Here is a 19,572-nt window from a genome sequence, read left to right as displayed (position 1 = left end):
AATAAAAAGGAAACACATAAACAACATGATACAATCATAATAGAAATACAAACGAAATCTACCAGCTGCGACGTAAAAATAAGGCGCCACATGTAGAAACAGAATAACATAGACGTAAGGTGATATATTATAACATCTTCACACGCACACTTGATAATGCCAAAACATCAAACGAGCTCATCGTGTAGCTTTTGACATGAAGTGTAAATAAATAAATAGTGCAGAAAAAAACATGTTTTTAATTTAAAATGTTGTTCTGCGACCTCACGCAAGAAATCCAGTACTTCATCTTCTCAGAGCAACCTCCTCTGCAGAGTGAAAATTTCATTCTGTAACTGCACTATTGTTAGTGGAAATTGTAACACCCATTAGGAATGGTCTGAATCACTCCAAAACCCTACGATGTTTGCAACGGTGGAACTCTAACAACCACACAAGACTGAGGAGAGATGACGTGCATGTGCGTCCAGCGGCGTCCTCTTTTGTGTAATTTGGTATGCAGCGTTACACTACGCTGAGTCGGCGCAGATCTGAAGTCAGCGACTTACCTTCAGTGTGGAAAATTCACCGCCCTCCAGTGTAAGTACACCGCCTAACAACGAATTGATAACTGTTGTTGATCATGACTAACGACAGATGGAACACATTGCGGCAAATTAATCGTTAATTCAATTCTCACGAACAACAGACTACCCAACATGTACAACTGCTTGTCGCTCTTCACGTGCATAGGACTAGTACTTTTGGACTCTCGAAGAGTAGCAAAAGGTCCCCACTGATGTGTCACGGTTCTCATTGATACGTGGAAGGATACGTGAAGGCATACACCCCCCTTACCAACAGCACGCCTTCAGCTAAGCAGCGGAAATATTGTGTGACATCGACATTCGATGAAAAGGCTCCGTTGATATGTTCATCGTCTTCTCTAACTTCCAGTCAATGTGAATCCATTACTTTCCCTAAACCACCTACGTTTATACATATACTCCGTAAGCTACATTGCATGGTGGAGGGCACGTCATATAAATATTATTGATTTTCTTTCCTGTACCCTCCGCGCATTGAACGAAAGAAAAACTGACGATGCATATGCTTCCTTATCTCTCATATTTTCACCACTCCTAGGCAACATTTGCCATGGTGTGTGTATAATGGTCGCATGGTATTCGTCGGACACTTGTTATCTAAGTTTAACCAAAAGGATTTTGCAAGGACTATATCGTCTTTCTGGCCAACGGCCTTGCCGCAGTGGTAAAACCGGTTCCCGTCAGATCACCGAAGTTAAGCGCTGTCGGGTTGGGCTAGCACTTGGATGGGTGACCATCCGGTCTGCCGAGCACTGTTGGTAAGCGTGGTGCATTCAGCCCTTGTGAGGCAAACTGAGGATGTGCTTGATTGGGAAGTAGCGGCTCCGGTCTCTTAAACTGACATACGGCCGGGAGAGCGGTGTGCTGACCACATGACCCTCCATACCCGCATCCAATGACGCCTGTGGGCCGAGGATGATACGGCGGCCGGTCGGTGACCGTTGGGCCTTCATGGACTGTTTAGGAGGAGAGAGAGAGAGAGAGAGATGTCGTCTTTCTCCAAACTATTTCCATTAATCTTCCTCGAGCATTTTTTCCACAGTTTCATTGGAACTACACCGAGCTGTTGCGATCCTAGCAGCGTGTCTCTGAATCTATTCGATATCGGCAGCCATGCCTATTTGACAAGGACTCCAAACACGGGATAATACCCTAGAATTTGTTTCACTAGCATCAAGTACGCGACAACCTTTATAGTATGTTGCATTTCCTCACAACCCTTCCAAACAATCTAATTCTTCCATTCATCTTCCCAAATAGTGATTTTACGAGATAGTTCCATTTCATATCGCTCCTTGGTACTGACGCTAAATCCTCATACGATGTGACTCGCTGAATACAATCTCAGCCAACCGTGTTACCAGATACTACCGGGTCCTATCTCTTTGTTACAGACATTACCTTACATTTATGAACATTCGATGAGATCTGCTATTTATATTATGCAAAATCTTTTCGAAACTTTTTTCTACGGGGCAGCGACGATTATTTGCAATACCCAGTAGCACTGGCTATCATGTAATGCTGCGGATAGTGTGTGATAAATTGTGTACGTATATTGAAAACATCTTATTACGCTTCCTCGTGATACACGCGATATTAGTTTCATGTCTGCGGAATATTCGTCCTTCAGTACGAGTATAAGGCTCCTGGTACTATTAGTCAACTTTTCACCGAATCAGTCACATACTTGAGAAAACACGTCGTATACTGGTCTGTGATTCTGAAGACCCTGTCTTTTACCTTTTTTATGAACGTAGTAAGCTGTACCTATTCCCAAGAAACACTGGGCTATTCACATCGACTGAGGAGCCTCGCGTTCGAGAGGACGACGGTTTAATTCCCCGTACGGCTCTTCACATTTAGATTTGGCGTAATTTCCCTAAACCACGTAAGGCAAGTGGCGTGGTTGATGCTTTTAATAGGCACGGCTGACCTCCTTCCGATCATTCCCCAATCTGAACGTGCTCGCTATCTGTAATAACCTCGTTGTCCGCAGGATTATTTGCTGCGCAAGAAATTATCTATAAACGTGAGCTATGAATGAACCTAAATGCGCGATATATTCAATGAAAGATCTAACAGCATTTTCGCTAGTGTCTGGTGTCTTGTTCGCTATCAGCAAGTGAGAGTGGCAGTTTTGAGTGGCTTAAGGGAAGTTCTTAGTACCAGCGTCGTCATAGAAGAAGGATGACAGTGAGCGAACTTGAAATTGTGATAAGGTGTAGGAACTCAGTCTAGAGACAGGTGATAAGTATGAAAGTCTTCAATAGAATATTTAATACTTCAATGCCTCTCAGCAGTAGCACACTGTAGGAAATCGAACCTCATTACTTGACCTTATAATTATTGAGAATTTATGCTTGGTATTCAGAGTGACCTGGCATACAGTCCTGATTCCTGAAAAGAGTTAGACTTATGACTGTGCAGAAGCAGTTCAGCGGTTTGTCTCTACCTAATGCACTTCAGTATTAAATGAAAATAATCCACGGAAGGACCTCGTATGAAGAAGTAATATAGGTTGGTTGGTTGGTTTGGGGAAGGAGACCAGAGAGCGAGGTCATCGGTCTCATCGGATTAGGGAAGGACGGGGAAGGAAGTCGGCCGTGCCCTTTGAAAGGAACCATCCCGGCATTTGCCTGGAGCGATTTAGGGAAATCACGGAAAACCTAAATCAGGATGGCCGGACGCGGAATTGAACTGTCGTCCTCCCGAGTGCGAGTCCAGTGTCTAACCACTGCGCCACCTCGCTCGGTAAAGTAATATAGGAATAAGTAATATACATACAGGGTATTTGCTTTCACTTGAGACGAGAAAATATGTCGGAAACGACATATCATGCGAGTAAAATGTTCTAGGTGGAAAGGTAATATTAGTAAAATCAGTGTTACAACTGGCCACCAGCTAACCACGTCTCCTGCGTGAGCGGGGTAAAATTTGTATCTTCGTATGGGAACTCCCCATATTTATTCCTTATCCAGATTCTGTATCAAAAAAAATAAGTACGGTTTACTAAAACCATTGTTTTCCAATCTTAGTATATGGCGCTGTACTAGCCAAATATGAAGTGTCCCTGTTTTTAAATTAAGAATCGATGCATTTGATTCTATATTTCATTTACGATGTACATGTACAACTTTTTCGAAATTAACTTTATTGATGCAAATTTGGTTGTGCAGTAGAACATGGTGAGCCGGTGGGTTTCTGGCGCCAGGCGATATCGATTCTTACTACCATCTTATAAAAGAAATAATTCAGATAGTGAAGGGAGACGAAAATTTAATAGTAGTGGGTGACTGGAATTCGAGTGTAGGAAAAGGGAGAGAAGGAAACATAGTAGGTGAATATGGATTGGGGCTAAGAAATGAAAGAGGAAGCCGCCTAGTAGAATTTTGCACAGAGCACAACTTAATCATAGCTAACACTTGGTTTAAGAATCATGAAAGAAGGTTGTATACGTGGAAGAACCCTAGAGATACTAAAAGGTATCAGATAGATTATATAATGGTAAGACAGAGATTTAGGAACCAGGTTTTAAGTTGTAAGACATTTCCAGGGGCAGATGTGGACTCTGACCACAATCTATTGCTTATGACCTGTAGATTAAAACTGAAGAAACTGCAAAAATGTGGGAAATTAAGGAGATGGGACCTGGATAAACTGAAAGAACCCGAGGTTGTACAGAGTTTCAGAGAGAGCATAAGGGAACAATTGACAGGAATAGGGGAAAGAAATACAGTAGAAGAAGAATGGGTAGCTCTGAGGGATGTAGTAGTGAAGGCAGCAGAGGATAAAGTAGGTACAAAGACGAGGGCTGCTAGAAATCCTTGGGTAACTGAAGAAATAATGAATTTAATTGATGAAAGGAGAAAATATAAAAATGCAGTAAATGAAGCAGGCAAAAAGGAACACAAACGTCTCAAAAATGAGATCGACAGGAAGTGCAAAATGGCTAAACAGGGATGGCTAGAGAACAAATGTAAAGATGTAGAAGCTTATCTCACTAGGGGTAAGACAGATACTGCCTACAGGAAAATTAAAGAGACCTTTGGAAAGAAGAGAACCACGTGTATGAATATCAAGAGCTCAGATGGAAACCCAGTTCTAAGCAAAGAAGGGAAGGCAGAAAGGTGGAAGGAGTATATAAAAGGTTTATACAAGGGCGATGTACTTGAGGACAATATTATGGAAATGGAAGAGGATGTAGATGAAGACGAAATGGGAGATACGATACTGCGTGAAGAGTTTGACAGAGCACTGAAAGACCTGAGTCGAAACAACGCCCCCGGAGTAGACAACATTCCATTAGAACTACTGACGGCCTTGGGACAACCAGTCCTGACAAACCTCTACCAGCTGGTGAGCAAGATGTATGAGACAGGCGAAATACCCTCAGACTTCAAGAAGAATATAATAATTCCAATCCCAAAGAAAGCAGGTGCTGATAGATGTGAAAATTACCGAACTATCAGTTTAATAAGCCACGGATGCAAAATACTAACGCGAATTCTTTACAGACGAATGGAAAAACTGGTAGATGCAGACCTCGGGGAGGATCAGTTTGGATTCCGTCGAAATGTTGGAACACGTGAGGCAATACTGACCTTACGACTTATCTTAGAGGAAAGATTGAGAAAGGGCAAACCTACGTTTCTAACATTTGTAGACTTAGAGAAAGCTTTTGACAATGTTGACTGGAATACTCTCTTTCAAATTCTGAAGGTAGCAGGGGTAAAATACAGGGAGCGAAAGGCTATTTACAATTTGTACAGAAACCAGATGGCAGTTATAAGGGTCGAGGGACAAGAAAGGGAAGCAGTGGTTGGGAAGGGAGTGAGACAGGGCTGTAGCCTCTCCCCGATGTTATTCAATCTGTATATTGAGCAAGCAGTAAAGGAAACAAAAGAAAAATTTGGAGTAGGTATTAAAATTCATGGAGACGAAGTAAAAACTTTGAGGTTCGCCGATGACATTGTAATTCTGTCAGAGACGGCAAAGGACTTGGAAGAGCAGTTGAACGGAATGGACAGTGTCTTGAAAGGAGGATATAAGATGAACATTAACAAAAGCAAAACGAGGATAATGGAATGTAGTCAAATTAAATCGGGTGATGCTGAGGGAATTAGATTAGGAAATGAGACACTTAAAGTAGTAAAGGAGTTTTGCTATTTAGGAAGTAAAATAACTGATGATGGTCGAAGTAGAGAGGATATAAAATGTAGACTGGCAATGGCAAGGAAAGCGTTTCTGAAGAAGAGAAATTTGTTAACATCGAATATAGATTTATGTATCAGGAAGTCGTTTCTGAAAGTATTTGTTTGGAGTGTAGCCATGTATGGAAGTGAAACATGGACGATAACTAGTTTGGACAAGAAGAGAATAGAAGCTTTCGAAATGTGGTGCTACAGAAGAATACTGAAGATAAGGTGGATAGATCAAGTAACTAATGAGGAGGTATTGAATAGGATTGGGGAGAAGAGAAGTTTGTGGCACAACTTGACTAGAAGAAGGGATCGGTTGGTAGGACATGTTTTGAGGCATCAAGGGATCACAAATTTAGCATTGGAGGGCAGCGTGGAGGGTAAAAATCGTAGAGGGAGACCGAGAGATGAGTACACTAAGCAGATTCAGAAGGATGTAGGTTGCAGTAGGTACTGGGAGATGAAGCAGCTTGCACAGGATAGAGTAGCATGGAGAGCTGCATCAAACCAGTCTCAGGACTGAAGACAACAACAACAACAACTTCCATCTTTGATCGTTGTCCCTGTGTCTTGTTCTCTTTGGGTCTTTGAGGCAGGTTATTTATGGTGGTGTGCGTGCGCCAGTCGAGCAGAGTGGGTCCGCGCATGAGCCGAGTCAGTCTGTGACGTGACGTGCTTTCGATTTTTTTGTTGTGGGGAGTTGGCGACACCATGTGACTTGGCACGGCCGTATGCCGTGAGGACCAGTTGAGTTGGGGCAACGAAGAAGCATGGGCCGCTGCCGGAAAGTATTAAAGTTGGATTGACACGGCTGGCCAGTGGCGACCAGGATTTGCTAATACCTCGAGAGCTATGTGGATGGACGAAAACTAATCGCCAAGCTTTCGTGGTAGGTTTGTCCTTCTATATATAGTGAATATTACTGTGTACTTAAGGACTGTTGACTGTTGCAGATGCTCGTGCTTGTGGCCAGCAAAATATTCACTGCAGTGGTGGCGAGGCGAACTATGTTCTGTTACTAAAGTGGCTAGAAATAGCGCCTCGCATTTGTAAGTCTGGATTTGGTGCTTAGTGGCACGCTGAGGGTAGCTGGTTCACTCGTTATAGATTTAGAATTTTCTGGTTTTACGAATCAGTGGTAGTTGTTGTTTCTTAATAATTTCTTGAGTGTGTGGAAGGCAAGTGACCATGATAAATATAGGTCACATTGTGTTTTATGGTCGGATGGAGGCCATGTGTATTTTGGTCAGTGAGCCGTGCTTAATGCATTAGCGACCTATTTAAGTGACATTAGTTTTCTATTGCAGTTTTAAATACCTATCTGAAGGTTGATTGTCATTTTAAGGTATTGCACGTTTGATTTATATGGCGTCAGCCATATATAAATATATATGGATCAAAGGAACTAAGTTCCTTAATTCCGTTCATTGGTTAAATTGTAACATGTTTATATTACGGTATTGCTTATATATCCTAGAAATGGAAAAAAGAACACATTGACACCGGTGTGTCAGACCCACCATACTTGCTCCGGACACTGCGAGGGGGCTGTACAAGCAATGATCACACGCACGGCACAGCGGACACACCAGGAACCGCGGTGTTGGCCGTCGAATGGCGCTAGCTGCGCAGCATTTGTGCACCGCCGCCGTCAGTGTCAGCCAGTTTGCCGTGCCATACGGAGCTCCATCGCAGTCTTTAACACTGGTAGCATGCCGCGACAGCGTGGACGTGAACCGTATGTGCAGTTGACGGACTTTGAGCGAGGGCGTATAGTGGGCATGCGGGAGGCTGGGTGGACGTACCGCCGAATTGCTCAACACGTGGGGCGTGAGGTCTCCACAGTACATCGATGTTGTCGCCAGTGGTCGGCGGAAGGTGCACGTGCCCGTCGACCTGGGACCGGACCGCAGCGACGCACCGATGCACGCCAAGACCGTAGGATCCTACGCAGTGCCGTAGGGGACCGCACCGCCACTTCCCAGCAAAATAGGGACACTGTTGCTCCTGGGGTATCGGCGAGGAGCATTCGCAACCGTCTCCATGAAGCTGGGCTACGGTCCCGCACACCGTTAGGCCGTCTTCCGCTCACGCCCCAACATCGTGCAGCCCGCCTCCAGTGGTGTCGCGACAGGCGTGAATGGAGGGACGAATGGAGACGTGTTGTCTTCAGCGATGAGAGTCGCTTCTGCCTTGGTGCCAATGATGGTCGTATGCGTGTTTGGCGCCGTACAGGTGAGCGCCACAATCAGGACTGCATACGACCGAGGCACACAGGGCCAACACCCGGCATCATGGTGTGGGGAGCGATCTCCTACACTGGCCGTACACCTCTGGTGATCGTCGAGGGGACACTGAATAGTGCACAGTACATCCAAACCGTCATCGAACTCAACGTTCTACCATTCCTAGACAGGCAAGGGAACTTGCTGTTCCAACAGGACAATGCACGTCCGCATGTATCCCGTGCCACCCAACGTGCTCTAGAAGGTGTAAGTCAACTACCCTGGCCAGCAAGATCTCCAGATCTGTCCCCCATTGAGCCTGTTTGGGACTGGATGAAGCGTCGTCTCACGCGGTCTGCACGTCCAGCACGAACGCTGGTCCAACTGAGGCGCCAGGTGGAAATGGCATGGCAAGCCGTTCCACAGGACTACATCCAGCATCTCTACGATCGTCTCCATGGGAGAACAGCAGCCTGCATTGCTGCGAAAGGTGGATACACACTGTACTAGTGCCGACATTGTGCATGCTCTGTTGCCTGTGTCTATGTGCCTGTGGTTCTGTCAGTGTGATCATGTGATGTATCTGACCCCAGGAATGTGTCAATAAAGTTTCCCCTTCCTGGGACAATGAATTCACGGTGTTCTTATTTCAATTTCCAGGAGTGTAGTTTAATTGCTAGAATTGCCATTGTCGAACCAATATTATTTGTACTGCACAATCGCACAATCACATTTGCACAACTCAAGTAACGTTTGAACACCAGTATCAACTAACTGAACACAAAGCATTACATTTATACTATAGATGAAATGTAGAGTCAAATATACCTTAATTGCTGAAACAACTACACTTGATATTTGTTGTTTACAGTGCCACCTACCGCGAATGGGAAACAATGGTTTGCTGAATCGTGCGTATTTATTGGCGTACAATCGGAATATGCAACAGAAATGGGACATTCCCCACGCTGGAAGGATGGTTCGGAAGTACCTACTTCTAGCACACACAGATGTCCCCCTTACTAATATTAAATTTTCACCTGATTAATTCTCTTCGGGGGATGCGTAGTTTTCGTTACATTTAGTTGTTTCATATTTAAAGAAGCAACTTGAATAATAGTTACTCTGAAGCTAGTAGAAATATATGTCCATGTAACCGAACAAAAGTGTGATAACTGAGAGGCCGGCCGGTGTGGCCGTACTGTTCTAGGCGCTTCAGTCTGGAACCGCGTGACCGCTACGGTAGCAGGTTCGAATCCTGCCTTCGGCATGGATGTGTGTGATGTCCTTAGGTTAGTTAGGTTTAAGTAATTCTAAGTTCTAGGGGACTCGTGACCACAGATATCAAGGCCTAGTGCTCAGAGCCATTTGAACCATTTGATAACTGAGGTCTGTAGAAATCAATTCATCGCCGAACTTCCTTTTGTTAATTCTTCTAATGAAATCAAGTATTTCTGTGATAGAGGAGACCTCCTATCCGGTCCTCTCCGAAGATTTTTACTAACACATTACCATTCAGAACACAGTTGCCCAACTCTACAATAAGGCGCAGCGTAGCATAGTGATTTGCAACAGCTAAAACATTCTAGTTACTGAGCGCTTCATGGTAGTTACTGAGCATTGCTCTTGAACTGCATGAATTAGGAAAAACGGCAATGGAAAATACGGGGCTGTTCATGAAAGACACCGAGTATGGGGGACAAAACCTCAGACACCCAGGTGTTAAAGATTGTGTATGGACTTTCTGTGTCAAATGCTCCAAGTGACTAGAAGGAATAACACGACTTCACCGAAAGTTCTTGTCGAAAGTTTCAGTCCTAGCCTAACTTCCTTTAGAGTATGGGCCATTGCCTAAGAACTTTCTTCGTATTCGGGACGATGATTCGGATAGTGAAGGTTGCAAGCTGTAATAACTACTAATGGGCAACGAAATTCTGATTTATTGCTCAATGGGTCACATGAGCACAATTAGTCAAAACAATAAACGTGACAGACATGTATATGAAATATTCATACTCAAATTTATATTAATGAAAAGTCTAGCAACGCTAATCTGTCTAAGATCTAGATTTTTTTTTTCAGAAACAGTAATGATATTAACGATGCTCTGCTACACAAAAAGTGCCTGCCTGCGTCCACTAGGATTCATTAGCTACATGTCCATAGTCTACAAGAGCTTGTGAGCAACAGAGGGTATTCAGGTTTCAAAGCCTAACGCGAACACCAGTTACATTTCAACAGCGTTACCGGCGGCTTAAAACTCAATTTTCTCATTCTTTTAATTGCTAGAGTACATTTAACGAGCTACAGCTCAGTGGCTATCGGTGTTCTCTGCCTCGAAGGGCATATTACTGAAAGAGGAAATTAAAGGAAATATTAAAATTGGCCCGTTCACTGCAATGTGTGCCGACACAGCATCCTCACAAGCGTTACGTAGCATTTGTGATATCATTTACTACTCCCGTATGCAAATAACTTCAGTTCCAGAGTTCTTGTTCGCCTTTTCTACAAGATCAACAGGAATCAGTAAACCTTCCTGAAAGAATAGATCACACAGTCACGCTGATATTTACTGCATAGTTCCATTTTATTTCAGCCCATTTTGAAAATTAGTACACTTGATTTCTGTCGTAAGATGTACCGAGAAGACACGGACGGGAGAAACACTTTGAGTAATAGGAAACACTATTTAGGAACCAATGAAACATTTTACGGCTGTAACTTTTACATTGAAGGCATATCAAAAGTCCACCGAAAAAATTTCATTGAATGTATTCCTTGTCCATAGTTTAAGCAGCAGTAAAAGGAAACTTCTCTATTCAATGGCATAAATTTATGACGTAGATAGAAATATTTCCGTTCATAAATCGTTCTAAATGTCCTGTTTTGAAAAATGGAAACGCGCTTTTATTTCAACTGTTATTACGAGAAGTGGAGGGCAAAGTCCTCGGCGAAGGACAAGCAAAGAGTATCTACTTTGTCGAGAGGCCAGTGAAAAGCGGCACTGCGAAGTTTTCCGCTGAAATATTATTCGATAGAAACAGTACATTAAAGGGAACTAACCTAAGTCGACTGAATAGCTGGTTTCGATGCGGTTAATGACCTTACAAAATCAGAAACTTATTAGGATATTTAGCGAGGTTGGCTGACAAATTTTATTTTCGAATTCAGTGAATGTCTCTCGCATTGCTCTCCTAACGCTCCACTTCTGCTGAAACAGGCTTTAACTTTGTTACAGTATGTGATCTAGCTCTGTTAGCTTTCATTTGAAGTTACTAACACGGCTATTGAACTACTGTGGGTCTTTGACATAGCTCAAAACCTTTCTCGCTGGTTTAAGAACGGCTGAACAATGCTTTTGAAGTCTACCCGGTTTTACAACAGACTATTTGGTGTTGGTCGCTGTCCGCAGCTCGTGGTCGTCCTGAAGCGTTCTCGATTCCCACGCCTGGGTTCCCGGTTCGATTCCTGGCGGGGTCAGGGATTTTCTCTGCCTCGTGATGACTGGGTGTTGCCTGATGTCCTTAGGTTAGTTAGGTTTAAGTAGTTCTACGTTCTAGGGGACTGATGACCATAGATGTTAAGTCCCATAGTGCTCAGAGCCATTTGAACCATTTTGCTGGTCACTCGAATGCTCTGCAGTTTGTACCCGTAGTATTTGAGAAGCAAAAATATACTCCTGGAAATGGAAAAAAGAACACATTGACACCGGTGTGTCAGACCCACCATACTTGCTCCGGACACTGCGAGAGGGCTGTACAAGCAATGATCACACGCACGGCACAGCGGACACACCAGGAACCGCGGTGTTGGCCGTCGAATGGCGCTAGCTGCGCAGCATTTGTGCACCGCCGCCGTCAGTGTCAGCCAGTTTGCCGTGGCATACGGAGCTCCATCGCAGTCTTTAACGCTGGTAGCATGCCGCGACAGCGTGGACGTGAACCGTATGTGCAGTTGACGGACTTTGAGCGAGGGCGTATAGTGGGCATGCGGGAGGCCGGGTGGACGTACCGCCGAATTGCTCAACACGTGGGGCGTGAGGTCTCCACAGTAAATCGATGTTGTCGCCAGTGGTCGGTGGAAGGTGCACGTGCCCGTCGACCTGGTACCGGACCGCAGCGACGCACGGATGTACGCCAAGACCGTAGGATCCTACGCAGTGCCGTAGGGGACCGCACCGCCACTTCCCAGCAAATTAGGGACACTGTTGCTCCTGGGGTATCGGCGAGGACCATTCGCAACCTTGTCCATGAAGCTGGGCTACAGTCCCGCACACCGTTAGGCCGTCTTCCGCTCACGCCCCAACATCGTGCAGCCCGCCTCCAGTGGTGTCGCGACAGGCGTGAATTGAGGGACGAATGGAGACGTGTCGTCTTCAGCGATGAGAGTCGCATCTGCCTTGGTGCCAATGATGGTCGTATGCGTGTTTGGCGCCGTGCAGGTGAGCGCCACAATCAGGACTGCATACGACCGAGGCACACAGGGCCAACAAGCGGCATCATGGTGTGGGGAGCGATCTCCTACACTTGCCGTACACCTCTGGTGATCGTCGAGGGTACACTGAATAGTGCACGGTACATCCAAACCCTCATCGAACCCATCGTTCTACCATTCCTAGACCGGCAAGGGAACTTGCCGTTCCAACAGGACAATGCACATCCGCATGTATCCCGTGCCACCCAACGTGCTCTAGAAGGTGTAAGTCAACTACCCTGGTCAGCAAGATCTCCGGATCTGTCCCCCATTGAGCATGTTTGGGACTGGATGAAGCGTCGTCTCACGCGGTCTGCACGTCCAGCACGAACTGAGTTGCCAGGTGGAAATGACATGTCAAGCCGCTCTAAAGGACTATATCCAGCATCTCTACGATCGTCTCCATGGGAGAACAGCAGCCTGCATTGTGCGAAAGGTGGATATACACTGTGCTAGTGCCGACATTGTGCATGCTCTGTTGCCTGTGTCTATGTGCCTGTGGTTCTGTCAGTGTGATCGTGTGATGTATCTGACCCCAGTAATGAGTCCATAAAGTTTCCCCTTCCTGGGACAATGAGTTCACGGTGTTCTTATTTCAATTTCCAGGAGTGTATTTTTCTAACCACCTTAATACTTTTTGCGAGACCCGTAGTCTCTGATTTTGTCACAGCCTTGTGATCACTAATGTCCTCGTCTCCGTGAACTGATTCGAAACATTGAGTGTCTGTTTATTGTTACGAAGATTAAGACGTTGACCTCATGAGTAAGTACCAAATCTGGTGGAAGTAATTTCCAGACAAGACATTCGAAACAATCTCACACAACCCATGTCTCTGCGCTACCTTGCATCGTATAATTCTCCCAGTCTATAGCTAGCAAACTGACACATGCCCTTATTCCAATAACACATTCTTCTTCTTCTTCTTCCTCAACCATTAGACCAGATGGTCAACTGCTACTTCTTGATGGATCTATGTTCTTTTGCGTCTACCAATATCTCATTTTCCTTTAGTGATGTACTGTAGCAGCTGTTTTGGAATACGTTCATCGCCTATCCTCTCTCTATATATTTTTTCCACTGCTCATCTAAATCTCATCACTTAAAGTACAATGTCCCATCAGGACAGTGTGTGATTTCTGAGGCAGAAATGAAAAGAGAGAGAGAGAACACAGTCACTGAGAGAAATATTCTTAAATGTTGAACTTTTGGTACTAATGATTCCGCAGCGAAATTCATATGTAAGGCCTTGGCAAAGCCAGGATAACTTAAATACTTTGACAGTTCACTATACAGAAATAAACATATATCTTAAGGCCAGTTCTAGTATACTACTTTTGTAGAAGAGTGGCGACTGCGCCATGACTATCCTCGTCTGCTGCTAGGACCTCTAGCGCCAATCTCTCAATCTGGAACGTGATATAGACCGGCTATAATATCACACTTAATCTTGTCATTTAGGTTGTAAAGTCTTACATTCTTTCGTATGCTCTCATATTTTAATCTGTGTCTTCTTGATACTCCCTAAACTTAATTGGAAAACTCGTTTCGGCCGCTTGCAGTCTACTGCGTGTTCCAGCTTTCACAGTCCACCTTACACGTCCACAGAGGACTGCGTTAACTTTATAAAGTTTTGCCATTGTATCCTTTCGCTTTTCTTCTGAGCGGGCTTTTGATGACGCCACGCATCATAATGAATCTCTCAATCTTTTTTCTATTTGAACTTCGCCGAGTAATGACATGTCAAACATCCCAAGAATATAATTGAATAAACTTGTTCAGTCTTTTGTATACTAATATGAATTTCCAACTTAAAAGTTTGTAACCATGGAATAGCATGTACTTGTCTTTATTCGTCGATGTTTCTGTGCTACTTTTTTTAGTCGATACAGCAACCCTGTAAGCTGTCATCTTTAGCCACATTTTTCGATCTGCTCATCAGCACACAAAGAGTATTGATATTTTTCTCCACTGGTGTTGGCATCTATATTAAATATTTCAATCCATTGTTGCTATTCCCTCACAACGACGTCTAAATACACTCCTGGAAATGGAAAAAAAAGAACACATTGACACCGGTGTGTCAGACCCACCATACTTGCTCCGGACACTGCGAGAGTGCTGTACAAGCAATGATCACACGCACGGCACAGCGGACACACCAGGAACCGCGGTGTTGGCCGTCGAATGGCGCTAACTGCGCAGCATTTGTGCACCGACGCCGTCAGTGTCAGCCAGTTTGCCGTGCCATACGGAGCTCCATCGCAGTCTTTAACACTGGTAGCATGCCGCGACAGCGTGGACGTGAACCGTATGTGCAGTTGACGGACTTTGAGCGAGGGCGTATAGTGGGCATGTGGGAGGCCGGGTGGACGTACCGCCGAATTGCTCAACACGTGGGGTGTGAGGTCTCCACAGTACATCGATGTTGTCGCCAGTGGTCGGCGGAAGGTGCACGTGCCCGTCTACCTGGGACCGGACTGCAGCGACTCACGGATGTACGCCAAGACCGTAGGATCCTACGCAGTGCCGTAGGGGACCGCACCGCCACTTCCCAGCAAATTAGGGACACTGTTGCTCCTGGGGTATCGGCGAGGACTATTCGCAACCGTCTCCATGAAGCTGGGCTACGGTCCCGCACACCGTTAGGCCGTCTTCCGCTCACGCCCCAACATCGTGCAGCCCGCCTCCAGTGGTGTCGCGACAGGCGTGAATGGAGGGACGAATGGAGACGTGTCGTCTTCAGCGATGAGAGTCGCTTCTGCCTTGGTACCAATGATGGTCGTATGTGTGTTTGGCGCCGTGCAGGTGAGCGCCACAATCAGGACTGCATACGACCGAGGCACACAGGGCCAACACCCGGCATCATGGTGTAGAGAGCGATCTCCTACACTGGCCGTACACCTCTGGTGATCGTCGAGGGGACACTGAATAGTGCACGGTACATCCAAACCCTCATCGAACCCATCGTTCTACCATTCCTAGACCGGCAAGGGAACTTGCTGTTCCAACAGGACAATGCACGTCCGCATGTATCCCGTGCCACCCAACGTGCTCTAGAAGGTGTAAGTCAACTACCCTGGCCAGCAAGATCTCCAGATCTGTCCCCCATTGAGCCTGTTTTGGACTGGATGAAGCGTCGTCTCACGCGGTCTGCACGTCCAGCACGAACGCTGGTCCAACTGTGGCGCCAGGTGGAAATGGCATGGCAAGCCGTTCCACAGGACTACATCCAGCATCTCTACGATCGTCTCCATGGGAGAATAGCAGCCTGCATTGCTGCGAAAGGTGGATATACACTGTACCAGTGCCGACATTGTGCATGCTCTGTTGCCTGTGTCTATGTGCCTGTGGTTCTGTCAGTGTGATCATGTGATGTATCTGACCCCAGGAATGTGTCAATAAAGTTTCCCCTTCCTGGGACAATGAATTCACGGTGTTCTTATTTCAATTTCCAGGAGTGTATGAGTAAAAAAAAAAGTATCATTGAAACACAAAATCGTTGTCTGACGCCTCTATTACTATTTCCTTCGGCGATATTTATAGGTTTTACCTTTAGATTTGTGTTCTTCTACATACAGGGTGATTTATTTGCCCCTACAGTTGTCGATTTATGCAACCCGCAATGTTATACATGGTCTTCAAATTCCACTTGCTGATTTTCCTATTCTCTCGCTCGCTACATTAGCCCTACAGAAGACACGAACTGGACCTTTTCGTGGAAAATGTAATGTGGTTAAATTTTGTACGTGGCTACGTTTTCGCTGGAGGTCCCGTTCTTTGAGTTATTCAGGAAAAGAGTACGTAAGTGACCTTAAAACGTGCGTCCACCGATACAGTCACCCCTCGTCATCAGATGATTTGTAGTATGTCGCTCGTGGCACTCCCTCCTACCACTGTACAAAGGTTTCCGAATACACAAACTCCCCGAATCCAATTTTTCTGTTTTGGTCTCTGTTGACTGGGCTGTTACACCACCAAAACAGTCGGTTCCATCATTAACATTATCAATTTCAGCGTGCCCGTGAGGCTAATAAAAGAAAAACCACCTTTGTGAATGTTACACTGAATCTAAATACGTTGACAATTCAAACCAAACATAATCCTATGAAGCGCAGTAGTTTCGTACTCATAAGGCAGACGAAAACGATGATGTAACTGCCTATTTTATGCTGTTAAAGTTCTCACACTTCTTAGATAAATTTTACAGACACATCAATTTTACCCTTTGTAAATGCTCGACTAAAGTGGTTCAGTAATGAGGCCAGTCAATGAAAATCAAATATGGTCGAATGTGCATATTAATTTCTTCAGTCGCAAATTCGTGTACAGTGGTAGGAGGTAATGTTACGAACAACATACTAGATATCCTGACCGGTGCGGGTTGCCTGTGTAAACGGGAGTGCGTTTGAAAGTCACTTTTCTACATTTTTCTGTAGGACTTACTCATTGTTCTACAGAAAAGATACTTTGCGAGCGAGAAGACATGAAAATCTCACGGGTGGTTTTTTAAAACCAGATATAACATTGCGGGCTGCATGAAAGGACATAGGTAGAGGTAGCTGCATCACGTTGTGTACGTTGGGTAACTGTACAACAGCGTGAAAGGAAACGTACACTCGCGACATTCTGCATCTTCTGTCTGACACACTGTGCCATTGCGGTTACAGAATAGATTTGTGAAAGTACCGTAGGCTACCGTAGACTATCATAAATAAGAATAGACTTCGATAATTTTCCTAATAGCTTTTGCCAGGTGTGATTATAACCGCATTACTGTACCTTAGGTGCATTGCATGGCTACATGGCGTTACCTCCTGTCGAAAGCCTTGTTTCTTTATGCAATCAGTGTCTTACTACTTCACCTAGAAACCGGAAGCAGTGAACCGTCTAGGCACTGAGTGAGGATATATAAGGGGCTAGATAACTTAAGGAACGTTGTTGTTGTACATAGTTACCCTCCTGTAAGTTACTTAAAAATAAACATTGTTTGTAGGAAACCTGACTTTGTCAGTAATTCAGGTTTTATTCGAAAGTTGTTGATTTTTAATGTGAAATAGACGGATGTTGTGTTATTCATAAACGAGTTTCCAGCATACCAATAATAGCAGGAATCTATCGCCTTTGATCATCATAAAGAACGTTCTATTGACTAAAAATTAACTACTTTTATCATGTTTATGCATTTGCCCTGTACTTATATCAGAAATAATTGATTTGGTTATATAGGAACACAAAAGTTACGCGAAAAACTATTGTTATTAACTTGCAAAATTCAATTTATATTCTGTAAAGATATAAAACACACAATGGTCGAATAACAAACGATGTGCGGTTTTAGTTATGTGCAAAACAAGCAGACAGAGAACAAAGAAAGGCCATAGATTCACAGTTTGTTTGTAACTCATTTATTCACCAACACAACCGGTAATCCTATCATTTACTATGTCATTTACATAGTGTAGTTAAACTACTGAACCGTAGTTTCGATAGAGCACAACTCTACTCCTGACGCAGGTGGCCTCAAAAGCATCCCATTAACATGTTCGGCCCACGTTTGATGATCTGTTCCTCCCAGATCGTTTAACATTGGTCAGCCAGAACATTATGACCCCGAAACTATTATCGATATATAGCCGTCCAGGCGTCACCTGGAGAAGAATGACTTAATGACTGCTAGTCAATATATTCACGGTGCATGTAACATCGGTGAACGTGCTCTCCGTGTGTTAAATGGAGAAAGCGCGCCAAGGCCAAATTGCGATGGCTCGCAGGCTCGGGACGAGCATTTCGGAAACTGCACGACTTGTCACGCGTTCGAGGAGTGCTGTGGTGCGTGTTTTCAACACTTGGCGAAACGAAGGTGCAACCAAGTGCAAACGTCATGGGCTTGGGCGACCAGCCATCATTGCAGGTGTCGGACGTCGTTGGCTGGAGAGACTGGTAAAACAGGAGAGGCGGCGAACTCTGACGGAACTACCATCAGACTTTAATGATGGGCGGAGTTCAAGTGTGTCTGAACACACAGAACCGAATACTCGTAACGATCGACCCTCGCAGTCGACGACCAGTGAGTTTGCCAATGTTAACACCACGACATCGGCAACTACGGCAGCAATGGGCACGTGACCATCGGCGCTGGACGCTGGCACAGTGGCAGAGCGCTGCATCGTCTCATAAACCACGATACTTTCTTCATCATGCCGAAGGGGCGGCGCGAATCCATCGTCTTCCACAGGAACACTCCTTGAGGCTTATACTGTGGGACGGAGACAAGCGAGCTGCTACTCCATTACACTCTGGGGAACGTTCACGTGGGCATCCATGGGTCCAGTGGAGCTCGTGGAAGGTACCATAACGGCCAAGGAATACCGTACGCTGGTTGCAGACCTGGTACACCCCTTCATGATGGCCATGTTCCCCGACGACAGTGACATCTTTCAGCAAGACAATGCACCATATCAGCCGGCCGGAGTGGCCGAGCGGTTCTAGGACCTACAGTCTGCAACCGTGCGACCGCTACGGTCGCAGGTTCGAATCCTGCCTCGGGCATGGATGTGTGTGATGTCCTTAGGTTAGTTAGGTTTAAGTAGTTCCAAGTTCTAGGGGACTGATGACCTCAGCAGTTAAGTCCCACAGTGCTCAGAGCCATTTTTGAATGCGCCATATCACAAGGCCAGGAGTGTGATGACGTTATTCGAGGAACAAAGTGTCGAGACTGATTGAGGTGCTGACGACCGCCCCCACCCCTCTCCTACCCAACTTACCAGATATGAAACTCATCGAACACATCTGGGATGTGATTGAACGTGGCGTCAGAGCCCACCCCCACCCCTCCCGCCTCTCGCCTTCGGTAATTAGGTATGTGTGCAGATGTGGTGCCAACTCCCTCCAGCGCTCTACCAAGGCCTCATTATTTCCATGCCACGAAGCGTCACCGCTGTTCGCCGCACCAAAGGTGGACAATAAACGGTTCAAATGGCTCTGAGCACTATGGGACTTAACTTCTGAGGCCATCAGTGCCATAGAACTTAGAACTACTTAAACCTAACCAATCTAAGGACATCACACACATCCATGCCCGAGGC

At 45.3% G+C, this 19,572-nt stretch overlaps 1 pseudogene; it reads left to right on the top strand.

Annotated features, from left to right (window-relative positions):
• Positions 1-1,230: 1,230 nt before the first annotated feature.
• Positions 1,231-1,348, top strand: LOC126291509 (5S ribosomal RNA; annotated as a pseudogene).
• Positions 1,349-19,572: the final 18,224 nt, after the last annotated feature.

This window comes from Schistocerca gregaria, chromosome 1 (genome assembly GCF_023897955.1).
Source record: "Schistocerca gregaria isolate iqSchGreg1 chromosome 1, iqSchGreg1.2, whole genome shotgun sequence".
NCBI lineage: Eukaryota > Metazoa > Arthropoda > Insecta > Orthoptera > Acrididae > Schistocerca > Schistocerca gregaria.
Note: the sequence above shows the minus strand (reverse complement) of the source record. Positions and strands in the feature narration are given on the sequence as shown.